Source organism: Pipistrellus hanaki, assembly GCF_964339955.1.
Source record: "Pipistrellus hanaki genome assembly, chromosome: 14".
Taxonomy (NCBI): Eukaryota; Metazoa; Chordata; class Mammalia; order Chiroptera; family Vespertilionidae; genus Pipistrellus; species Pipistrellus hanaki.
In genome coordinates, this window is record NC_140516.1 from 45,207,940 (window position 1) to 45,230,669 (window position 22,730).

At 45.5% G+C, this 22,730-nt stretch overlaps 1 protein-coding gene across 4 annotated transcripts in view; it reads right to left on the bottom strand.

The window, feature by feature from the left end:
- Nucleotides 1-21,086, bottom strand: part of GPAM (glycerol-3-phosphate acyltransferase, mitochondrial) — a 51,326-nt gene extending 30,240 nt beyond the window's left edge. For 2 of the 4 annotated variants that reach the window (XM_084904034.1, XM_084904031.1), the window contains exon 1: nucleotides 1,782-1,917. The gene's annotated coding sequence lies outside the window, so the exon portion shown is untranslated. Of the gene's footprint in view, nucleotides 1-756; nucleotides 944-1,781; nucleotides 1,918-20,892 lie in introns of those variants that run through there. The other 2 variants (XM_084904032.1, XM_084904033.1) reach the window with 2 other exon arrangements.
- Nucleotides 21,087-22,730: the final 1,644 nt, after the last annotated feature.

Consider the following 22,730-nt stretch of genomic DNA (forward strand, 5'->3'; position numbering starts at 1 on the left):
ATTTGGCCCATGTTAGCCTGAGTTTAGCATGCTTGTTCTACATGATTTTTGCTCCATAATAGGATGTTAAATGAACTACTGGCAGACTTCCACCAGGTTCAAAGTGTAAAAACGAACTTTGATGTTTATATGAATTCAGGCAGCCTTGATTTAAAAATAATCAACCTTTGTAACTTTAGAGTTTCTAAACAAAACTATGAATTCCTAAGAGTAAATAATAACTTATTCTGAAGAATTATTTTTTAAATTTTTTTATTGATTATGGTATCACATAATTATCCTCATCCCCCCATTGCCATCCCAAACCCCTCCCTACATATGTCCCCACCCCCCTGTTGTCCTTTGTGTTAATAATTGAATAGTTCCTGGGGGTGGGGACATATTTATTTAATTAAATATAAGTTACATGTATCCATATAAGTAGATCATTTTTTAAATTATGTCCTGGGAATTTTCGGTCATACATATTATGCAGTAATGCAAAATGGGTAAAGGCAAGGAGGACCCCTAAAGTTTCCCACTTAAACTGAATGAAGCTCTTAATTTTCCTGAGACGCCTTAAATGAAACATGTGCAACACTCTAAAACCAAACCACCCTATTTGAAAAACCTGGTTTACACGTTTTCATCCTTTTCAACAAGACTTTATTTTTCTCCTACCCTATGGGAAAATGTTCACGAACCCTGAATGACTAAAGAAGACTGATAGACAGTAATCTAAAATATAAGAACTTTCTAGCATAACTTTTACATTACCTTGAGATAACTTCTGGCTATTTGTCACCTAGCCTTACATTACTCCTTTAAACCCCTGAAAGCTCAATTGCAGGTTAACAGGGCTCCCTGGAGTCCATCCTCTGCCTTCTTTACAAACCCCACATGGGCTTGCTGCGGTGCCTGCTATCCTCAGCACAACCACTACCCACGTCCTTACCAACTGAACATTCTCTGGGTGAGAGGAGAGACTAGTAAAGCAATCCACGTGGCCTGGAAGCTGTCCGGGATTCTAAAATTTAGCTCTCAGTTTCAGGTGCAGAATGGGGCCTCCTCGACAGGGGGAGCCCTTTTGCTGCCTGAGAAGATGAAGACAGCGAGGAGAGGAGGGACAATCTGTGCCAATAGGAAGTCTATCCTTTGCTCCACCCCGCCCGCCCACAGCGTTTATCCAAGGTCGAAAAGTTATTAAAAAATTTTTCTCTCTTTTTTTTAAATCCTCAGGTGTCAGACTCCGGACTGTGTGGGGAGCCAACTGTGGCTTCTGCAAGGGGCAGCTCCGAAGTGAAACATACCCGAGTTCAAATCCCCCCTCCCCTCCCGTGGGACGCCGGGCAAGTTGGGTAACTCCTTTGCCCCGGTTTCCCCGCTGGATGTGCACAACAGGATCGCTCCCCCCTCGGGATGGCCGCAGGACTGGGAGGCACTTCCAAAGCGCCTTGCACAGGGTCTGACACCCAGCGAGCGCCCAGGCCAGCCAGTCCGTCCGTGGTCACCTGCGGCCGGACCGTCCCCAGCACCTGCCTCTCTGCGCGCCCCGGCGGCCCCAACGCCAAAGCCATGGCCCCCGCGTCCCGTGCAGGGGCGCAGGGTGCTGAGTCCACAGGGGAAGCCTGCCCTCCACCCGGTCTCCCGGAAGAGCACGACCCCGACCCCCACCCCTGCACGAGCCGGAACCCATTTCTCAGAGGGTCCCCGGGAACTCGGGGGGGACAGGCCAGGGGGACACACCGCCCCGGCCGCCGGCAGCAGTCCCGCCGGCGCCAGCGCGGAGGACGGCCACGCACCTGTGCCGGCGCTCCCGGCCGAGCAGCCTCCCGCGCCCGCTCCCGCCCGGCGCCTCGCACTCGCAGCTCCGCGGGCGCAGGGGCCGCAGCTGCCGGCACTTCAAGCCTCCGCCGGCGCTCGCGGCAACGTCGCGCCCCGATGACGCAACGGCGCCCGCGAGTGACGCACGGCCGTGGGGGGCGGCGCGTGGCCCTGCGCGCTGCACGCGGGGCGCGTGGGGGGCCGAGTGTGCGCGCACAGGTGTGCGTCCCTGTGGCTAACGGTGGTGTGGCGAGTGTGTGCTCCTGTGGCTAAAGAGTAAGGTGACCAGGCGTCCAGCTTTGGGCGGGATAGTCCCGCTGTTGAACAATTTGTCCCGCGTCCCGCGGGGTTGTAAGAAAGTCCCGATTTTTTTTTGAAAGATTCTATCTCTCCTTGAACTAAGGTCTCCAAGTCTTCCTTAATCTCTCCAGCCCTCAATAATGATCCCCTCCTGTGAAATCTCACAGATATACTGTGGTACCACAGCTTGGATCTTTATTGTGTCATTCTTCTACAAGATAATAAACTCATCATCAATGTCAAAGATTCTTTCCAAAAATCGGGACTGTTTTTAAAACGCCGCGGGACAAATTGTTAAAAATCGGGACGTCTGGTCACCTTACTAAAGAGGGTGTCGGGGTGTCCAAACGAGTGGTTATTCTGCCCGCGCGCCGAGTCACCTGAATGCGTGTGTGCCTAAGTGCGCGCCCTGTCACCTGCTCATTCGGGATGTGGGATCTCCAGCTGGCTGGGCTGGGAGTGGGCGTGCGCCTGGGTTTCTGTGTATTCGCGTGGTGTGCCTGGCGAGGTCGGTTAAGATTATGTAGAATTTGTTAGGGATGGGGCAGATGGGGGTTGGGAATGGCCCCGTTGTGTAATTTCTGTAATAGTTGCCGGGTGCCTTTTCCTTAAAGGAAGAAAATGAGGAATTCAGAAAAGAAACATAAGACTGGAAAGTGAATCCAAGTTTGCCTGCGTTCAGCCCTTCGAAGTACCAGCGGGCACCAAGAGGTTCAGTGTGTGCCTGCCATAAACAAGGCCGGTGGTGATGCAGAGCATTAGGACGTCAGAAGGGAAAGATGACCTTTTACATGCACTTAAGCAGCAAGCCAAAGCTGAACTAGCAGCTGGGAATACAAAGATGATTGAGAAATAGTCCCTGCCCTCACACCTCTGCCACCAGTCCTCATCTCTGCATACATTAACCCTAATCCTCAGTTCAGAACAAATATTTGTCCATGTCCACCCATCAAACCCCTCAGAGCTCCCTGACAGTCCAAATGCCTGACTCTGGCGGGTGAGGCATTCACAGATCCTAGTAAGCTTCCACCTTTCCCACTGTTCTCCAGCAAAAGTCCCTTACTTCAACCTCTCTGACTGTCCCTAGCCACACCATGCATACTCATGCTCATAACTGGGCTCATGCTACCACTTTCCCCAAAATCTATTGCTCCCTGAACTAGGTCTCCAAGGCTTCCTTCATCTCTCCAGCCCTCAATAATGATCCTCTCCTGTGAAATCTCACAGATATACTGTGGTACCACACCTTGGATCTTTATTGTGTCATTCTTCCACAAGATAATAAACTCATCATCAATGTCAATGACTTGCCTCAGTCTCTTAGGTAACACTAAGGTGCTTTGTTGTATTGCACTCAATGAATAATTTGTTGAAGCTGAGGAACAAGAAGGAAAACAGGAATTCCTGATCTTGAACTTTCTATTTCTGTTTCCATATCTATTCCAAAATACAGGTGTGGACCTCTTGTTTTTTGTTGTTGTTTTGTTTTGTTTTTTGTGGGGTTTTTTTGTTAGTTTTTGTAGTAGCAACAAACTTTATTATCATTATATTGATTTGAGAGAGAGAGGAAGGGAAAGAGAGAGAGAGAGAGCATCGATGTGAGAAAGGAACCCACAACCTACATATGTACCCTGACTGGAAGTCCATGAACTTCCAGTGCATAGGACAGTGAACCAAAATGAAGGTGTGGCCCTTTTTTAAAAAAAAACAATCCAAAACAGTAGGTGTGGTTATTCATCTCTATGTCTTGAAGTTAAAGACCCTGTTTTTATCAACCCCATGTACACCTTAGCTCCAAGCACACAACTAAGTACAACTAAGGACTATGTTGACTAGATTACTGATACCTGACCAAAAAATGAAAAGAGAAAAAAAGGTGGGAAGGAGTGGCACAGAGGAGAGCCTCGGTGTTTTATTCTCTGCTAAAGAGAAAGTAATGAGAAATGAAGCAGAGAAAACATCACAGGAATTAAAAGGTAAGCCAGAAGGAAAAAATAGATTGCCTTACATGAAGCTCAGTTGTAGGACACTTTTATAACACCCATTGCACAAGGGTTCACTGTACTGGCAGAAGATGTGGATTGCAGATCTTCAGGTTATTTAATGAGAACAAGTGACACCCTTGGCAATCTGTGTTATTGGAACCACAATAACTCAAAGTAATCCAGTCCAGCCAGCCAAGATGGAGCAAGAAGGACTGGATTTACTCTCCTGCTAAAACAAATAAAATAAGAAACAAGCAACATACACAGGAAAAACAAAACAGGCAACAGTGCAGGACACGCGTCCATAAGGGAGAAGGAAGAAATAAGGTGAGCATCATGACTGGTTCAGCTTACCATTTAGACTAGAGAGAGTTGCCAGGCTGCTGTGCAGAGAAGGTGAATTCGAGAAGAACTAGGCAGACTCCCTGAGTTGAGATAAAAGTAGAAGAGCAGCCGAAACTGGTTTGGCTCAGTGGTAGAGCGTCAGTCTGCGGACTGAAAGGTCCCAGGTTCGATTCCGGTCAAGGACATGTACATTGGTTGCAAGAGGCAGCTGGTTGATGTTTCTCTCTCATCGATGTTTCTAGCTCTCTATCTCTCTCCCTTCCTCCTCTCTGTAAAATATCAATAAAATATATATATTTTTTTAAAAAGTAGAAGAGCAGCAAGGCCAAAGCAGGCAAAGCTGGGAGTGGAGTACCAGAGAGAGGAGAGCTATTCAGAGAAAGAGGGAGCTCTGGAAACCTGCAGAAGATATTGCTCCAGTCATCACCTTATTAGCTCATGAATGTAAGGAAGGTACCCACGGCCAGAGAAAAAACCACCCATACAGAGAAAGAGAACAGACACCAGAGATTGCTTGAGGCAGGGAATTATTCCTGTTCTCACAAGCCAGAGTGGGAAGTACAGAACAAAGTGGAAGAACACAGTGATCATACAGGACAAGGAATGGGGCCTGATCCTGGCACCCAGACTGGAAAACTTCATAAGTCATGACTCAAAAGATCTTGTCTCAGTAGTGGGATAAAATTAACCCTAGAGGAAATGCTGTTCTGGTCCTACCTAGCAAATCTTAAAGCCAGCCCCAAAATGCCCCAAAATAAAGGACAAGAATACTTACAGGAAATCAAAATAATCCAATACACAACAAGGTGAAATTCAAAATGCCTAACATCCAATAAAAATTTTATTATGCCAAAAGGAAGCAGGAAAGAATAATCCATAATGAGGTGAAAAATCAATTGAAAGAGTTGCAGAAATTATAGAATTAGTAAACAAAGAATTATTATTATCATCTATAAGATAGATAAAATAGAAACACACAAATTGACTGTCCCTCCACTCTGCCCACCAGCCATTCAGGAGTATGCAAATTAACCCAACAAAGATGGTGGTTAATTTGCATATGCAGGCGTGGTGGAGTGAAGACTGAAGACAGTGTAGATGGAAGCCAAGTGCTGCAGAAGGGAGTGAACCAGTGGAGAAGGGAGGGAGCGAAGCAGCGGAAAGGGAGCCCTATTCTTACAGGAATAGGCCCAAGGAAGCCCTATTGCAGGAATCTTCCTGCAACAGGCCTCTAGTGTATAATAAATGTTGTGGAGGAATTTACATGTAAATTTAAATTTACATGTAAATTTAATATTTACCCTGTAAATATTAGAGAAGGGCGCATCTAAACAGAAGCCCAGACCTGTGGACATGGAGGAGGAATGGGCAGTGACTCAGGAGCTACGATGTAGGCAGGGGTCTGCCTAAGACAGATTGGCAGTAGCAGAGAATCTAGGTAAGAGGGAAGTAATCCATTGTGTAAGCTACTATAATATTTACTGAGCACTTATATGCCAAGTACTGTTCTAAGTACTTTATGGGTATGATCTCAAGTAATCCTCTGTACCAGCGCTGGCACAAATTGGAAAACATAACTCATGTCAGGCTGTCATAATGGGGCTTTGATACTGAGACCAACTTAGAAAGGTCTTGGAAGAGCTGAAAGAATGAAAGGGAATGGTGAGGCAACCTAGAGATTAGCAACAACAGATCACTACCCTTCCCAGAGTAGTGGGGTCACTACCATCCAGCAGGGCTGGAGTGACAACCCAGGTTGTTAACAGAGCCAGGAGCCAGAGCCACTGAGGTGACAGCTGGGACTAAGGAGAGAGGGGCTTACCAGAAGGAGCTGAATGCACAGAACTGTCATTGCTGGAGACATCGCATGAGAAAGAAGGATATACCCTCCCAGGCTTTTCCCTTTTTCTGCCTGCCTATCACCTGCCAGGCCCTCTGATTGGCTGAAGTAAACAACAAGGTAGCCTAAGGAATGGGTTAGGCCACTCCCACCCCCAAATCATAGAATAGCAGGAGGAAGGATGGGGAGTGGACCTGAGAGTAAACAGGCAAAAGAGGGGCCCATCCTTCCAACAGCTCCATGAACCAGGGACTACTATTGACCCCGTTTCTCATATGGGAAAACCGAGGCACAGGAAGAGGGACTGGTAGGGGAGAGGCAGAACTCCAATTTGAATTCATGTCTATCTGACTCTAGAGTCCAAACGCATAACTGATATATGGCAGCTTAAGTGAGAGCCTTAGGACTAGGCCACCTGATCCCAGGCCTGAAAAGCATATATTAATGTGAAATCCTACTCTATTGAGTACTCATATAGGATACTGAGTTGCTCATTGAGACATCAGTGGATAATCCTGAGTCTTTTTAGCAGAATGTCTAAGGGCTCTGCCCTGGGTTCCAATCTTAGTTTTCTCACATACTAGCTGTGTGACCCTGGGCAAGTTATTTAACCTCTCTGGGCCCAAATTATATCATTTTAATTTTTAAAAATGTATCTTTATTGTTGAAAGCATAACAGATGATGTCCCTCATTGGTTCCCCTAAGATTTTCTAATATTCACTTACTTATTGAATTATTTTTGAAGTAAAAGGAATAAGGTATAAAATAACTAGCAAAGTGCCTGCCACCTGGTGAGATTTACTAAATGGTAGCTATTATAATTGACTAGAAGCCTGATGCACGAAGATTGGCACTAGAATGGGCTTTCCTGGCTGCGGGCACTGCCTTTCCACTCCAGCCCAGCCCCTTCCCACTCAGGCCCCAGAGCTGCCTCTTTCTGCTCCAGGAGCCGCCTCTTTTCACTCCTGCCCTGCCTTCCCACACTGCCCAGAGGCCCCGAGAGACCAGGAGAAGGCAGACTGCCTGCATCATTGCCATGGCAACAATGCAAGTGTCCCTCCCCTGTCATTCGGCTGCCATCTTTGTTGGGTTGATTTGCATATCACTCCTGATTGGCTGGTGGGTGGCGTAACGGAGGTACAGTCAATTTACATGTTTGTCTATTATTAGGTAATATGTTAGTCTCTTCTTGCAGAGACTCTAAGGACAAAAGAGAGGTCCTATGTCTTTGAGCTTGAATTCTGATAAAGAACTTGTCCTAAAATCTTTGGAACGCATATGCACCCTTAGAGTTACTTTCTACAGGGCAGAGTGTTTCTGTATTAGTTAGGATGGGGCTAAGTTATAACACAGTTAAGAAATGTCACACTGTCTTAAGACAGCAAAGTTTATTTCTTGTCTATGCTGCGTATAACCTGCAGGTTATTAGGGGCTCTGCTCATAAAGATCAATGTGGAGCCTCCCTTATGACCCTTGCTTCCTTCATTGCACAGGCTGAGAACAGAAATACAGTGAACACACACTGGTTCTAAACCCATACATCCCTTCTATGCTCATTTCATTAGCTAAAGTGTCATCTAAAGCAAGTGGGTGAAGAAGTCTAACCCTACTATGTGTCCCAAACAAGATAACTAAACATTCATGAACAACCCCAATGACTATCGGAGCAACCTCAGTGAACCTTCTGGTTGGGCTTGATAAAGCCAAGGTTCCAATTGGGAATGAAGAGATGTAGTTACTTCTCACAGGCTAGACTACCCTACAGGACAGCATAGAGTGTGTTGTTGTCGTGCCCAGCATTGCATCTCTAAAGACAACATGTCTTTTAGAAAAAAACGTTTGTTCCTAAATATTGCTTAAGACCACTCCCCTGAAAATCAACAAATCAATTTGTTGAAAGATAATGTCCAAAATGCTTTGTGGAGCTGAGATGCTGGCTGGAAATGAAGAATCTTGTCTCTGGAAGAGGGATCCTAATGTGGACTGGATTGCGTGTGCCTGGTCTTATCCAGAATCTTTCTACTGTTGTGTAACCTGGTATCAGATTATAGGGTGCTGATGGCTTGTTGAGTAAGTTCAAGGTCTTGGTGTTAAGGAGCAAGGCCTCTACTCAGCTTTCACAACCCCATGCCCTCCTGGATTTTCCTCCACCTACTTTATAGTTTTTCTTGGCATCTTTTTCTTGTTCAAGATCCTCTTTCATTTTTACTCCACCCATTTTCCTTAGCAGACCAGGAATGTAGGAGTCATTCTTAACTTCTTCCCACATCCAATCCAACTAACCAAGTAGATAATTTTATTGTTATAACTCTTATCACCATTAAAAAAACTGTGTATTACAATGATGACCTCCAACATGAAAGTAAGATATTGGATATTAGGTTTCCATAATCCAGGGTCACAGGGTCCAATCCCCTCATCTAGCCCACTCTGTTATACAGCTGATTGGGTGGGTCATGGAGCCTGACCTTCACTCAGGGTGACTATTATTCCACTCATTCCTGTTGTACATTAACTTCTGTGAATATGGCAAAACATTTGCCCCCATTATCAAGTTATTTTAGTTACTTTTTATAGAGACTCTTACTTCTGGTCCAGTGTTCCTACTTTTCCATAAATCACTGGACCACATATGTAAATTTAACACATATACACAAATTGTAGAATTCCTAGTCACCACTATAGGTACAGGTGGGATTAAATCAAGCTTAATATCCGTAATGTTGGCATTTCTCTAGCAGGCCTAAGCCATCAGTTGGACATCCCCTGAAGGCTCCCAGACTGTGAGAGAGTTCAGGCCAGGCTGAGGGACCCCCTTCCCCTCCCCCTCCACAGTGCATGTATTTCATGCACCAGACTTCTAGTATAGGATGCTTTTAGAGGCTAGTCCATCTAGATTTCCAGGTCACCTGCTCCTTAACTATTTCGATAAATACAATCCAGGTAGAAGATGAATTATATCTGAAGTCCCATCAATTGATCAAATCCTGAAATGACTCCATTTTAACTTCCTAGAGGTAAGGCTTAGTTAAATCCTACAAGGTCATGACATGCCTTCTGTACAGTGTGAATTTTTTAATGGTGATAAGAGTTATAATAATAAAATTATCTGCTTGGTCAGTAACCCCATTTCATAAACCATAGTGACTTGGCCAAATTGTAATTAAGAAGAATAGTCTGCTCTCAGGGTAACCTGTAATCTGTTTCTATTTACAAAACCAGAGGCAGCACATATAGGAATCCTGTTATTAATGAGGCCACTATGTTGTAATCATGGCCCCATATGGACACATCTAGAATGATAATCATTCTAAACCATTCATTAAAGCTTGACAAACTACACTAAGCAGAACTATAAAGGGTCTTGGAATACTGCATGCAAAGTTAATCTATGGTTTGAACATCTCTGTGCCTCATTTTCCCCATTTGTAAAACAAGGCTAATAACAATGTCTACTTTATAGGTTGTTGTGAGGATTCAGGGCTCAAATATGTTAGGCACTGGGACAGTACGTGGCACATGATGGGCACTATATAATGTTTGTAGTTACCATGGGAAATGTCCAGTCCTTGAAAAGGAAGCTTTATTTGACCCATGTATCACTCCCTCTTGCCTTCACAGATCAGAATGAATAAATGTGTTATTTTAGAAACTCGGGCTCCAATCCCAGCAAGTTTTCCTTTTCTAGTTACAGACTATACAAATGGTCCCAAACTAGGATGCTTCAACTTAAAATTCTTTGACTTAATGGTGCTGTGAAAATATTTATTCAGCTGAAACCATACTTTGAATGTTAAAATTTGATCTTTTCCCTGGCTAGCGATATGCTGTATGAGACTCTCGTGACACTGGGCACTGGCCAGAAGCCACAGTCCCAATCAGGAGACCTCAAGGGTAACCAACCAATACCCTCCAGTGTACTGCGCTGCCAGCATTTTTTGGATATTACATTCTGAACAGGTTTAGGGTGGGCTAGGCTGAAAGATGATGCTCACTAGGTTAGGTGTATTAAATGTAATTTTGACTTAACCATACGTTTATCAGAATGTAACCCCATCATTTGGCAAGGAGCATCTATACTTTGATTTAGTCAGTAAAATCTTTTATGCAATACCTCGAAAGAGGGAATCTGATGAAACTCTAGACTCTCTTCGGAGGCGGGGAGGGGGGTGTGTATGTAAAAGTTTACATTCAATTTCAGGGGGTTCAGAATGCCCCTCTGAGGTCAGTCATGGACCCCAGATTCAGAATCATAGCTTGAGAGAATGACTTGGATGATAGCCAAATTGGATCTTGTTCTTTTCACAAGCAAGAGGAGAAAGAAACATATATTTGCACATTGTAAAGGAAGTATAAAGGAAGTACTCTTAGCCAGCTAAGTACTTTCCAGTAAAGGGTTTTGATGATGATGGAGAGAAATGAAGAAGAGGATAAGAGGAGGAGGAGGAGTCCTTCAAAATGGATAAAGGTGGGTAAACTGAAGGTGTACTTTTACCTGTGAGTGAGCCAAATATGCAGCAGCGCTTTGAAATTGGGAGTACTGTATGGCTGTTGTTAGAGCAACTGGGAGGCAGTTTGAGTAACTGATTGTATCTAAAGCTTCCTTTTAAACCTCATACAGGTAAACTATTATCAGTGGGCTCTTCACGCCTGTGCAAGGACTCAGGCACAAAAGAAATGTTAATGATGAGAACTGAGCTGTGGGTTCTGAGTGACCCTAGGGACAAAATGATTATCTGGTGGTCTTATGTTGCTGGAAATTTATTAGAGTGTTTTAAGATTACATTAACCGATTTTCACCTTAAGTGCTCCGCCTGGAGAAGCATTAAAGGCTCCTGATAAGGAATGATTTCAGAGAAGTAATGACATCAGCCAGAAGGTCTTTTGGGTGAGTCAGGGGTACTGTAAGGAGAAAAGCCCAAGTGAGGTGGCTGTGTCCAGCGGGCGGTGTGACGGGCTTGCCGCAACCCAAAGCTGCCGTCTGGCTAGGGCTCACCGGGCCCCTCTCCTAGCCTGTTCCCAACAGTCACCAGTGCCAGAGATCAAACAGGAAGAATAATATATTTCTAACAAAGGCCATAGAATGAGGCCATGGACCCAGTTACATTTCTGCCTCATTACGGTCTCAGATTGCACCCCTGCCTCAAAGAGCCAGACATCTTCTCAGGGTCTGCAAGTGCCGACCTGCTCTTACCCATTCTAATCCCTGCTCCCTCACCCTCTCTCTTCTCCCCTCCCTCATTCTGCCTCTGTCTCCAAGCCCATCTCTCTGTTCTTGGACCATCCCAAGTTCATACCTGGTTCAGAGCCTCTGTATTTATTGTCCCCTCTGCCAGGAACATTTCTTCCCTAGATAATTGCATGGCTGACTCATTCTGAGTTCTGGTCTTAGCTTGGTTATCAACTTTCTGTTCTCTGCCTTATCGCTTTCTCCCAAATCATTCTATTTTATTTAACTTATAGCACTTACCACTATGTGAAAATAATCTGTTGATTTGTTTTCTTCATATTGTTGATATTCTGCCTTAGAATGTGAGCTCCCCTGAGAGTGGGCACTTTCTATGTCTTGATCCCTGGTGTTGGCCCCAGGCACAAAGAAAGCAATTGATGTGCGTTTGTTGGATAAGGGGATGAATGGTCATCATAATGGCTGCGATTTATTGAGCATTTACTCTGTGACTGGCCAGAGCTGTAGGTTTTTATAAATAATATCTCACTGAATTCTCACAACATAGAGTATGTATCTATCACTTATCCCCATAGTGTAGATTAGGCTGCAGAGAGTTTATGCAGCTCTTTCAATGTCTTAGCTAGCTTGCTGCAAGCTAGCAAGTAACCAGGACCTGACTTGAACCCAGGCATGTTTGACTCCAACACTCCTGCTCAAAATCAGGAGGCAGCACACTTTTTTTTAGAAAGGACCAGATAGTAAACATTTAAGGCTTTTCAGGCCATACGGTTCTACATGTAGCAACCATACAACTCTTCTGTGCTACCAAAGCAACCATAGACAATATGTAAACACATGGATATGGCTGTGTGTCTACACAACTTTATTTATAAAACATGTGGTGAGCAGGATTTGGCCCATGGGCCATAATTTGCAGATCCTTCCTTCATGTCATCTCTTTGTTATGCTTAAAGGATTAAAACAAAAAACAAAAACAAAAAAGAAAAAGAGAGAAGAGGAGTAAAAGAAAAGCATGAAAATGTGTGTTCAGTCATCAGCCCGCTGACTGAAGGGTCCCAGATTTGATTCTGGTCAAGGGCACATACCTCAGTTGTAGGCTGTCCCCAGCCCTGGTCAGGGTGTGTGCTGGAAGCAACCAATCAATGTGTCTCTCTCACATCAATGTTTCTCTATCTCTGTCTCTCTCTCTCTCTTCCACACTCTATTAAAAAAAAAAAATCAATGGGAAAATATCCTCGGGTGAAGATTAACAGCAACGACAACAAAATGTGTGCTTGGCGCATGGCAAGCCCTCTTCAAATAAGAAAGACAGCAGGTGGATAAACTCAGCTTAAAAAGACAAAACCAGCCGAAGCTGGTTTGGCTCAGTGGTAGAGTGTCAGTCTGTGGACTGAAAGGTCCCAGGTTTGATTCAGGTCAAGGGCATGTATACTGGTTGCGGGCACATCCCAGGTAGGGGGCGTGCAAGAGGCAGCAGGCCAATGTTTCTCTCTCATTGACGTTTCTAGCTCTCTCTCTCTCTCTCCCTTCCTCTCTGTAAAAAAATCAATAAAATATATTTTAAAATTAAAAAGACAAAACGAGCTATAAGATTCAGATAGGAAGTATGACTACTGATTCAACTTCTTGACTGAATTATAACCGTCACTTAGGACTACAGCAGAGTTTGAATGAAATAAGGCATTCCATTTTAACCAAGGTTCCATGGGAATGCTGTGTTCACATAACAGCCCAGGCAAGCCAAACACATTAGGTAAATTCAAGTGGATCGAGCCTGTTGCTCCTCAGTCTTGGTTGTCTTCTGAATACGCAGCCAGGGAAGGTTTCAGAAAACAAAGAGATCAAGCTTTGGAACTGAATGTTCACCTAGAGGCCTTTGCTGCTCACCAGCTCCACTGAACTCCTTCCTTCCCTTATGGTTGCAAACCAATGATCACAATGATCAAATCAAAGAAAAGAATTTTCTTTTAATAATTAAATAGTCAAGTTAAAAATATTAATGATTATAGGGTCATAGTAAGTCAAGAAATAAATGGCTAGCAACTGACTCTTTCCAAAAACAGATAAGGCATTTGACTGATCCTTATCATCAACGACAACCTTTTGGCTTCCTATGAGCCAAGAGATGTGTTGCATCCCAGGGAAGCAATGGGCAGAAGAAGAGAATGACCCTTGGCATAAAGAAGAGCTCAGTTCAAACACAAGAGTCTCCTCTGCAGTTGCCACCACAGAGCAAAGCCAACACTACAAAATGGATAAAACAAAACCCCATACAGCTAAATAGCTAAGCCTGGCGAAACTCTCTTATTTTAAACAACCTTCAATACAGAAACACTCCACTGTAGCACAAGAATTTGAACTTTCCCAGATGTATTATAGGGACTTGTTCTGCCTGGTGGGCATTTCTTCTCTCCATTAAGCCTCCTGGGGGACTTCCAATGCCCTGGACCATATCTAAAATGCCAGGATAACCAAATGCAATATGGTACTTCATTGAATTATAGCAGATCCTTTGACACCCGCCTCCCCCCCCAAATCCCTTAGCCTGAGCAGGTAGATGGAGGTCCCCTAAAAGGCTACTCTAGGCCAGGCCTCTGCTGCAGTCTCTATGCTGCATCTAAGTGGAAGCTGGAGATCTGGGTTAACACAACTCTGAAGATTGACTTTGATCTTGAAATTTCAATGAAAAATTAAACATCCTGATAACACCGAGTACTACTAATGGCTTTTATTTCCATTGCAACTGCTTTCTGAGATGGATAATTCCCCTTTAGCTTTTCATGAGTTTGGCCCAGAAATCGGATACTCAGGGCATTAAACATACAGGAGCCTGGGACGCCAAGAAAACAGTAGTGTCTATTTAAGGATTTGGCTGCCACAGCCAGCTGAGTGTCTTGGGGAAGTGAGTGGAATTTGAATATATCGGCTCTGCCACTCTGCTACTGGCTGGAAAATCAGACACTCAGAAAGACACCCCAGGGGCTCCCGCTTGGGTTTGGACATGGGTGTTAATCTTGGTGACAAGCAGCCTCTTGGGCAATGTTTCCCATACTTTGAGCTATCACCGTGCAGTAAACCAAGGGATGCTAACTTTTTCATTCTGCCCAGCCATAATATTAAAATTAAAGTAAACATCGATTGTCTATCTAAAAACACCATCATTTAATAAAAGAAAGAATGCTTTAGCATTTCAATAAGTGGGAAGAACAGACTCTCAGAACAAAGAGAAGTTCTTCAAATTGAATACAGACTGTGGATTGAAGGATCCTGCATTCTATTCCGGTCAAGGGTACATACCTTGGTCGTAAGCTCAATCCCTAGCTTGGGGACTCGTGCAGGAGGCAACCAGTTGATGTGTGTCTCTCACCTGGTGTTTCTCTCTGTGTGTCTCTTGTCTTGCCTTCCACTCTCTCTAAAAATCAATAGAAAAATATCCTTGGGTGAGGATTGACAAAAAAAAAAAAAAAAAAAAAAAAAGACTTTACTATTTTGTCCTTAGTTCTTACATCTCTTTAGACTGGAAAGACCATCATAGGACAGCAGCCATCTGTAGTCTGGAAGGTGGGGACTGTGAGTAGCCCACTGGAGTCTCCTGGTAAAGAATTAGGTTTGAGACCCGGAAGGTATTCCAGGGTGAGGGGATGGGACTGGGGGGCCGGGGTTACCCTGAGAATAAGCCTCTTTGCTCTAAGGTGGCACTTTCCACACTGTAATGCTACACTAAGTAACTTGTTTAATTACCTAGTGCTTCCCCTGGGTTTTGAGTTCCTTGAGAGTAACGTCTTGTTGCCCTGGAGTTCATTAGCTGTGGGGCAGGGACGGCGGTATAATTAATAAGCAGCCCTTCGTGGGGGTTGATGGAAAAGCACCAGGGACACAGAGTGCTGCTTCATGAAGCCATAAGAGCTGAATAGAGAGCACATTTTCTGTTATCTCATCTGTGTACCATTTCTGGCTGCTGTAGTGGAGGAGGACCCACCTCCATCCCACCAGGCAGACTCACCCTGACCACATCCCACAAGATCATTAAAATGTGCCCCAAGGAGAGAATGAGGGCGGTCCAGACTGCTGCTGCCCCAGGGGAGAGCCAGGAGACTGCTGAGCAAAAGCTCGGCTCCCCTCCCAGGGTTTCTGGGGCTGTCTGGGCAGGAGCAGGGCTGGGGTGGGGAGCGGCCAGCCTCCTGGCCGCCTGCTGATTGATCCTCTTGTTTTCCCATTGCCAACTCTGAAAAGAGCTCTCCGTCCCAAGGTTTGCAATTTTCCCAGGCCCTTGTTCTGCAGACACTTTTTGGAACTGACTCAAAGAAAACCTCATCCACACTGTTAGCAGCATTCTTGGGGTGAAATTCCACAGCAACCTCCCCTTCCCTGCGGAGGAAGTCCTCCCTGCAGAGAAATGGATGTTGCTTTCTTTCAAGACTCATTTTTGGGTGGTTTTTTAGCCAACCTGATTTCTGGCTGGATGTTGAAGCTAAACTTCCCACCAGCCCCAGAGCACCGGGTGGAGGCCAACTGCAAAGCTCAGTGAGCAAGTGCACTGAGGCAGGGGGAGGACCTGCAGGGAGGCTGTGCCTGCCCCCACACGCTGCTTGAGAGCCCAGAAGTGATGATGGAGTGTTTTCATTAGCGCTGGCTCAGCATGCAAGTGGGAGCCCCATAAATATCTCTGAGATGCTGCTCAACCAGCTCCGTGTTGGTGGGGTTAGCAAGGGAACTGAATGGTGAGTGTGGGCTTCCCATTGCAAATATCCTGTCAATTCCCCTCTTATGACCTGTTGGGGGGATTTGCCTTAGCTACAACTTGCTATTTAAAGTCTCTTTGGAAATGCTTTGGGTCTAATGTATTATTTATGGCATGGAATCTCTGTTCCTTTCTCCATCAATCCTCTCTGGTTCTCCCACCAAATAGAGATTTTCAAATCCCGAGTTTATGAGGTTATGTGAAGACAGTTGTGTGCCCTGAAGTAGCGATCTTACTGCATGTCTTCCCCCCCCATGATTGCTCCCTTCAAAAATCACTGGCTAAAACACTGACACCCCTGAGAAGATCTACTGAGCACTCTGGCCAGCAAGCAATAGGTGGGCATTGGCTAAAAGACATTAAGGCCAGAGGGAGCTCCACGGAGGGAAGAGAAGATGGAGAGATGAAGACATAGGTCAAGGGGACAGGGTCGCCCCCAGGGGGCAGTGGGAGAGAACTGAAGATGCTGATATCACTATTCTTTCAGGAGTCTGAGCCTGACCATTGCCTTCCTCATTCTCTCATGCTTAGCCTTCTCATCACCTCCCAGGGCTTCTGGCTTTGTCTGGGAAAAATGCTAACCAGCACTTCACAAGAGCAGTCACCAAAGCCCTGGCCAGCTCACAAAGACACTATGTGCAATGCAGAAGGAACATGGTGCTCCTGGTGAGAGGCCCAGTGGGTGAGGGAGGGGGCAGCCTTGGGCAGCCAAGGAAGACAATGGGCTCATCCCCAAATCCTCAGCTTTCTGTTCCCTCCCACCCTGCCTATTCTTGAATTTCATTACCAGAGAATACTTCCCCAAGAGGGTTAATCATCCTAGACATGGATGAACTTGGGGGAGAAGGACACAGAGAACCTGTTTGCTGTCCCCAGTCCCTGGCTTAGAGATTTTCATTACCCTTCCCAAATACCAGACCCTTAGCTTTTGACTCACCTGGTGACTGGTGCCCTCCAACATTCCCGCTAGCAGATATTTCTGTTTCTCTGTTTGCTTCCCCGGTTGCCAAATGGGGGACCCCTCACTGCTGTGTGGTCCTCAGCTTCTCATCTTTCCTGTCTGAATCCCAACTAGCACCTGGCTTGGCAAGACCAGGCACCTGCCTGGGGACCCAGGTCTGAGCTGCTCTCAGTCCTAGAGTGACACTCCCTGTCTCTTCCTCTCTCGGGAAGTGATTTTGGGGCATCTGATCCTATAGTACCATAGCTGAAAAAGCCTAATCCAAGACCCCCAGTTTAAGGGTATCTCCCAAGTCTAATCATCTTTGTTTGAAGTGCAGCATGGGGGAAAGGGCATTCAGTTCCACTGCTGAATTTTGTTTTTCCCACTTGTTACTTAAATTGTCTAAGCCCCACTTTTCTCATCTGTAAAATGGGTAGGATACTTTTCTCATGGGATTACTATGAAATTAGAGATTCTAAATTTAAGAGATTCTGTGCCTGATGTGTGTATAGCACTGGGGAATGAGCGAAAGCTCCCTGCCCTTGTAGAATGGAAGTGGGGGATGACAGGCATTAACAATATCACAAGAATTAATAGGTTGTTCCCATCTGTGATGTGAAAAAGAACAAAGGACCTAATTGAGGCAGAGTGGGGAGCTAGTGAAGCAAAACCTCTTTGGTGAACCAACAGCTTGTGAGCATCTAATATGCCACTGGGACCAGAACACAGTAGGTGCCCAGTACCTGCAACCCTGACAAAGCCCCTACAGCTCCCTGGGACTCAGAGTCAGTGGGCATAAGGTGAGAGGGTTGAACTGAATGGTTTCTAGAACTGAGTTGCTCATCTCTGATGCTTATGATTCTCTCAACTCACAACAAGACAGAGCCTGATTGAATAAGGCCTCCTGGCTCCCTGACCAGTGCTCTCCTCCCCAGTTGTTTCCATGGATGGAAAGAAACATGGTCCAAACTTAAAGAGGACAAAAGGAAGAACTGGCCAATTTGTCTCCTGGAACCCCTTTCTCCTCACACCCCTCCCCTGCTCTTCAGCCGGAGCCCAGCATCCTCATACCCCTGGGATGAGGGCAGACAAATTGGAAATTGAATTTCAGCTCAAGCAGTTACCATCATCTTGGGCTTACATTCTCTTAGCTTTAGCTCTTCTAAAACATAAGATGATGCTAACCTCACTACTTCACAAGGAGGATAAATGAGATACACCAGGCAAAGCCCTCAGTATAGGGCCTGATCCACTGTAAGCCTCCAACCAATGTAATCTTCTTAAGTACTTCCTTCAAGGCTGAACCGAATTCCTGACTTGGAGCCCCTTACCGGCTATAGGTAGAAGCCTATGTGTGGTTAAGCTGGCTACAAAGGTAGGTGAGAGGACAACAGGGAAAGCAGATCCTGACGGAGGGAATAGAACTGCAAACCTCCCAGGCCATCTATGCCCACTTACTACCATATCCCCCAAATCTTGCTCACATCCTGTCCCATGGTACCTGAGCAGTAGGGTGAATGGGTCCAACAGAGGAGGTGGGAGAGCTTCCATGGTCTCCCCAAGAACCTGATATCATCATTTGCTTACCATTGACTCCTTCAGTACCAGAGAGGCACCGCAGCATAGGACCAAAAGCTTGGGCTCTGAAGTCCACCATTGACTGTTCCCTCTTCACTTAGTTTCCTTAGCTGTTAAATGGGTTGATACTCACTCACTTCACAGGCTTTGTGTGAGGCTTGAGAGAATAAGTGTAAAGCACTCAGACCATGCCAGGCAGGTAGAAGGTGCTCTACCAGTGTTAGCTATTATTCCCAGTAGGTCTGCTGAGAGTCAGATACTGCTGGGGTCTGGGGGGCCCTGCATTCACAGACCTGCCAGTCTCATGGAGGGTGATGGATCAAGAAACAAGCTATCTTAAGACAATATTATTAATGGCCCAAGAAGGTGAATTCCAGGGGACTTTAACCTAGTACCAGATAAAGTGACTTTACTCAGACTAATCTGTTGACTCGGACAGACCAGAGGCCAGGGGAAGGTAGAGAGTGCTCCAAGCAGAAAGGTTAACATGAAATAAGGTCAACCATGGTGGGTGGAAGAAAGAGTGTCCACAGGGCAGGAGAGAGATGGAGAATGATGAGCAAGCAAACCAGAGAAACAAGTAGGACCCAGACCATCCATCCAGTCAATAGAAAAGGAAGGAAGTACTCCCAAAAGAAGTATCAGGTCCAGGAGGTATAATTCCCTGCACGGGGCTTGTCTTCCACCTCTTGACATATCCCTTAAAATTATGAGGGGGAAGCAGGATTCACTTTAATGAATTCAGACTAACTACTTGGGAAATCCAATGGGGCCTCACCAGAGAAAACTCCTAGGGAACCATAACATAGCAGGAAGAAGATCCTCCATCATGTGGCAGCTATGTGGGACAAAGCCTCGGTAGCATCTCACCCAGCTACTGAAGCAGGTACCACTGGACACAAACACTGGAGGATTAAGACATTATGGTTGTAAACACAGAGAATTAAGACAACCTCCAAGACTAGAGAAAGGAAATACAGTTGGCATGGTTATTTCTTCACCTAAAATGCACAGGGATAAATCCATTTTAGGAATACCAATCTCTATATACATAAGCCTAAGCGACCACCCAACCGGTGACCGGGCAATAGCTATGATGCGCACTGACCACCAGGGGGCAGACACTCAGCGCAGGAGCTGCCGAGCAATAGCAACTTTGCAGAGTGCCTTTTCAAGCTCCGGGACCCCTGGGGGATGTCGGACTGCTGGTTTTGGCCTGATCCCCACAGGCCAGGCCTAGGGACCCCAGCAATTCACAAATCCCCACCAGTGCACCAGGCCTCTAGTTTACCATAAAAGCATTCTTCTCCATTTAATGTCGAAACAAAACTGTTTTCCTTGTTGTTACATCATACCTTTCCTTCCTCGACCACCTCCAGCCAAACCTAACAACCAGAGAAGACAAATATGTCATCCTTTCATCTTTCACCTTCATTCCGGGTGGTCAGATTCCTGCTGGCACCACAGGGCCCCAGCTTTCATCTATGGTAAGGGAGTCCTTTGACATATAGCATCCCAACCCAAACTCAGACAACACCACTGAGTTGGGAATATGATGGGGTTGAGAACAGACAATGCACACTAAATACAGATCCCAAAGTGGGCAACAAAGTCTCACAAATGATGCTCAGCCCCACTCTTTTTCTTCTCTGCAGCCAACATCACAAGGCTTGGTGCCACCAAGCAGAGCCTTTGAAAGCCATGTCCCATTTGTGTATCAGCCTTGATGATGTTTCAAGCTAAAGCAATTAGATTTCTCATAAAGGGTCCAAAGCCCTCTGAAGATTTTGGGGTTCTGAGCCTGAGGGAAGGATGACAAAGGAGGCCAGGAGAATAATCATCAGGAAGGGTTCCACGGGGAACAAAAGCATGCAGAGGTGAATGCTGCACCACCATCCAAGCTCATGCCTCTTTCCAGCTGCAAATGACTCATGTCTTGGCTTAGTCTTTCCAAAGAATTCCAAGACTTTGAGTTCACTTTCTGTCCACTTCCTTCCTCCGCATTCTCTGTCTCTCCTACTTTTCATTTTGCTGCCCCAGCCTCCCCCACCATGCTCCCTCCATTTCTAATGTCATGGCATCCTAAGAAACTGTCCCGTCCCCCCCAACACACACACACACACACACACACACACACACACACACACACACAAATTTTTTAGTACCTGTATCTTTGACTCTGTGGTGTCTGAGGAATTATTTCCAACCAGTTGCTTAGCAAAGCTGATCAAAACTCTGGAGAAGACAGCTCCAGCCTGTGTGGGAGTGAACCAAAGGGTCCGCTGGGTGCCTGTTTGTATGGCCAGAAGCTGAAGGACTTTGGGTGCTCGGCAGTAACCTCAGAAAAATTCCCTAGGCTGCAGCAAACTCTCCCAGCACAGTTTTGAAACACCCCAGCTGGAGGAAGCCTCTTTAATCAAATAATAACCAGCCAGAGATAAGGCCTCCAAGGCCGAGCTCTGCCAGCCAATCACTTGCTTCCTTCCACTGCAAGGACAAACAGACCCGTGCTTCTGGAGTGAGTTTCAGAGCTTGTTACAATTTAATGATGCTACGGGTGCTGTCTTCTTGGCTGTGCCTGGTGGGGGTTGTCTATCAAAAGAAGGAAGCTCTGAGCTCAGGAATCTCATTCTCAGTGGAGGTGCCTGGACGGGGGCACCCAGCTCACACAAAGCCTGGAAAGCTTTTGCATTGCCCAGAGTTCTGGCTGCTGCCTAGAAGCCAGGCCTGAGTGTGGCTGAGCAGGGCTGGGTCACCAGGGGTGAACAAATTTGACACGGGAGATGCAGCTCCTTGACTGTGACCCTGAAGAGGCTGTAGTGACTTGCTCTTGTGTGTTGGAGATTCTTAACACATATTTCCTATGGGTCCTTAATTGGCAGTGATTTTGAACTTCTCTACATTCTTCACCCTGTCCAGCCACTCTCCCCTTCCAATGATGTCAGAAGTATTACAAAAAGGGTGGGTTCTTGGGGCTATCCAAGTCAATAATAATGGCCCTATGTGTTTCTGGTCCTATGACTTTGAACATGCCACCTAGCCCTTTCCTCCTCGGTTGCTACAAGGATTAAAAAGAACTCTGGAAGGTCCCTGTGTGGTTCTTACAGGCCCTTAGAAGATGTAAACAAATGCTTACATGGTCTGGATGTATTAGAGGTCAAAATTTGAAGGAACTTACTGGAGAACCTTTTTATTATGTGAATAATAGCCATCAACAGAATCAATTTTAGGACATTTCATCACCTCCCAAAAGAAACCCGTTCTCATTAGCAGTCATTCCCCATTCTCCACCATCCCCCATCTCTGCCAATTCGAGGCAACCACCAATCTGTTTTGTGTCTCCTGTGGGTTTGCCTGTTCTGGACAGGTCATGCGAATGGAATCATGTACTATGTGGCCTTTGTGACTTGCTTCTTTCACTTAGCACACTGTTTTCAAATTCACTTGATTCCTTTTTATTGCTGAATAATCTTCCATTGTATGAATATACCACAATTCATTTATCTATCCATCCATCCGTTGATGGAAATTTGGATCATTTCTGTTTTTACTTTTTGCTATAAATAATGCTACTATGAACATCTGTGTACAAATGTCCACTCCCTTTTATATGCAAATTCATGGCCCCAGCACAGGAAAACAAGAAGAGAACAAAGCAGGTGAGAGAACGAGCCTTTGAAGGGCTCCTCTCCAGCCAGGAGTTAGAATATCACAGCGGTAGCGAGTGTGGGTTCAGGTTTTCACCATGCATGAAGCCCTGTCGCAAATTCCCTCTCGTGTAATCCTTCCACAACCCTAGGCCTAAAGAAAGTATTTCTTTTATTTTTAAAGATGAGGTCATAAGGAATAAGAAAGTTTGAATAACTTGACAAAAGTCCTCCAGCCAAGAAGTGAAGCCAGAATAAAGTCTTATGTTCTTACCACTCCAGCTCTTCCAACACAAACAAGATTTTTGTTCTTCTCTTACATACTCAGTCTTAGTTTCTAAGACTCATAGTTCGAG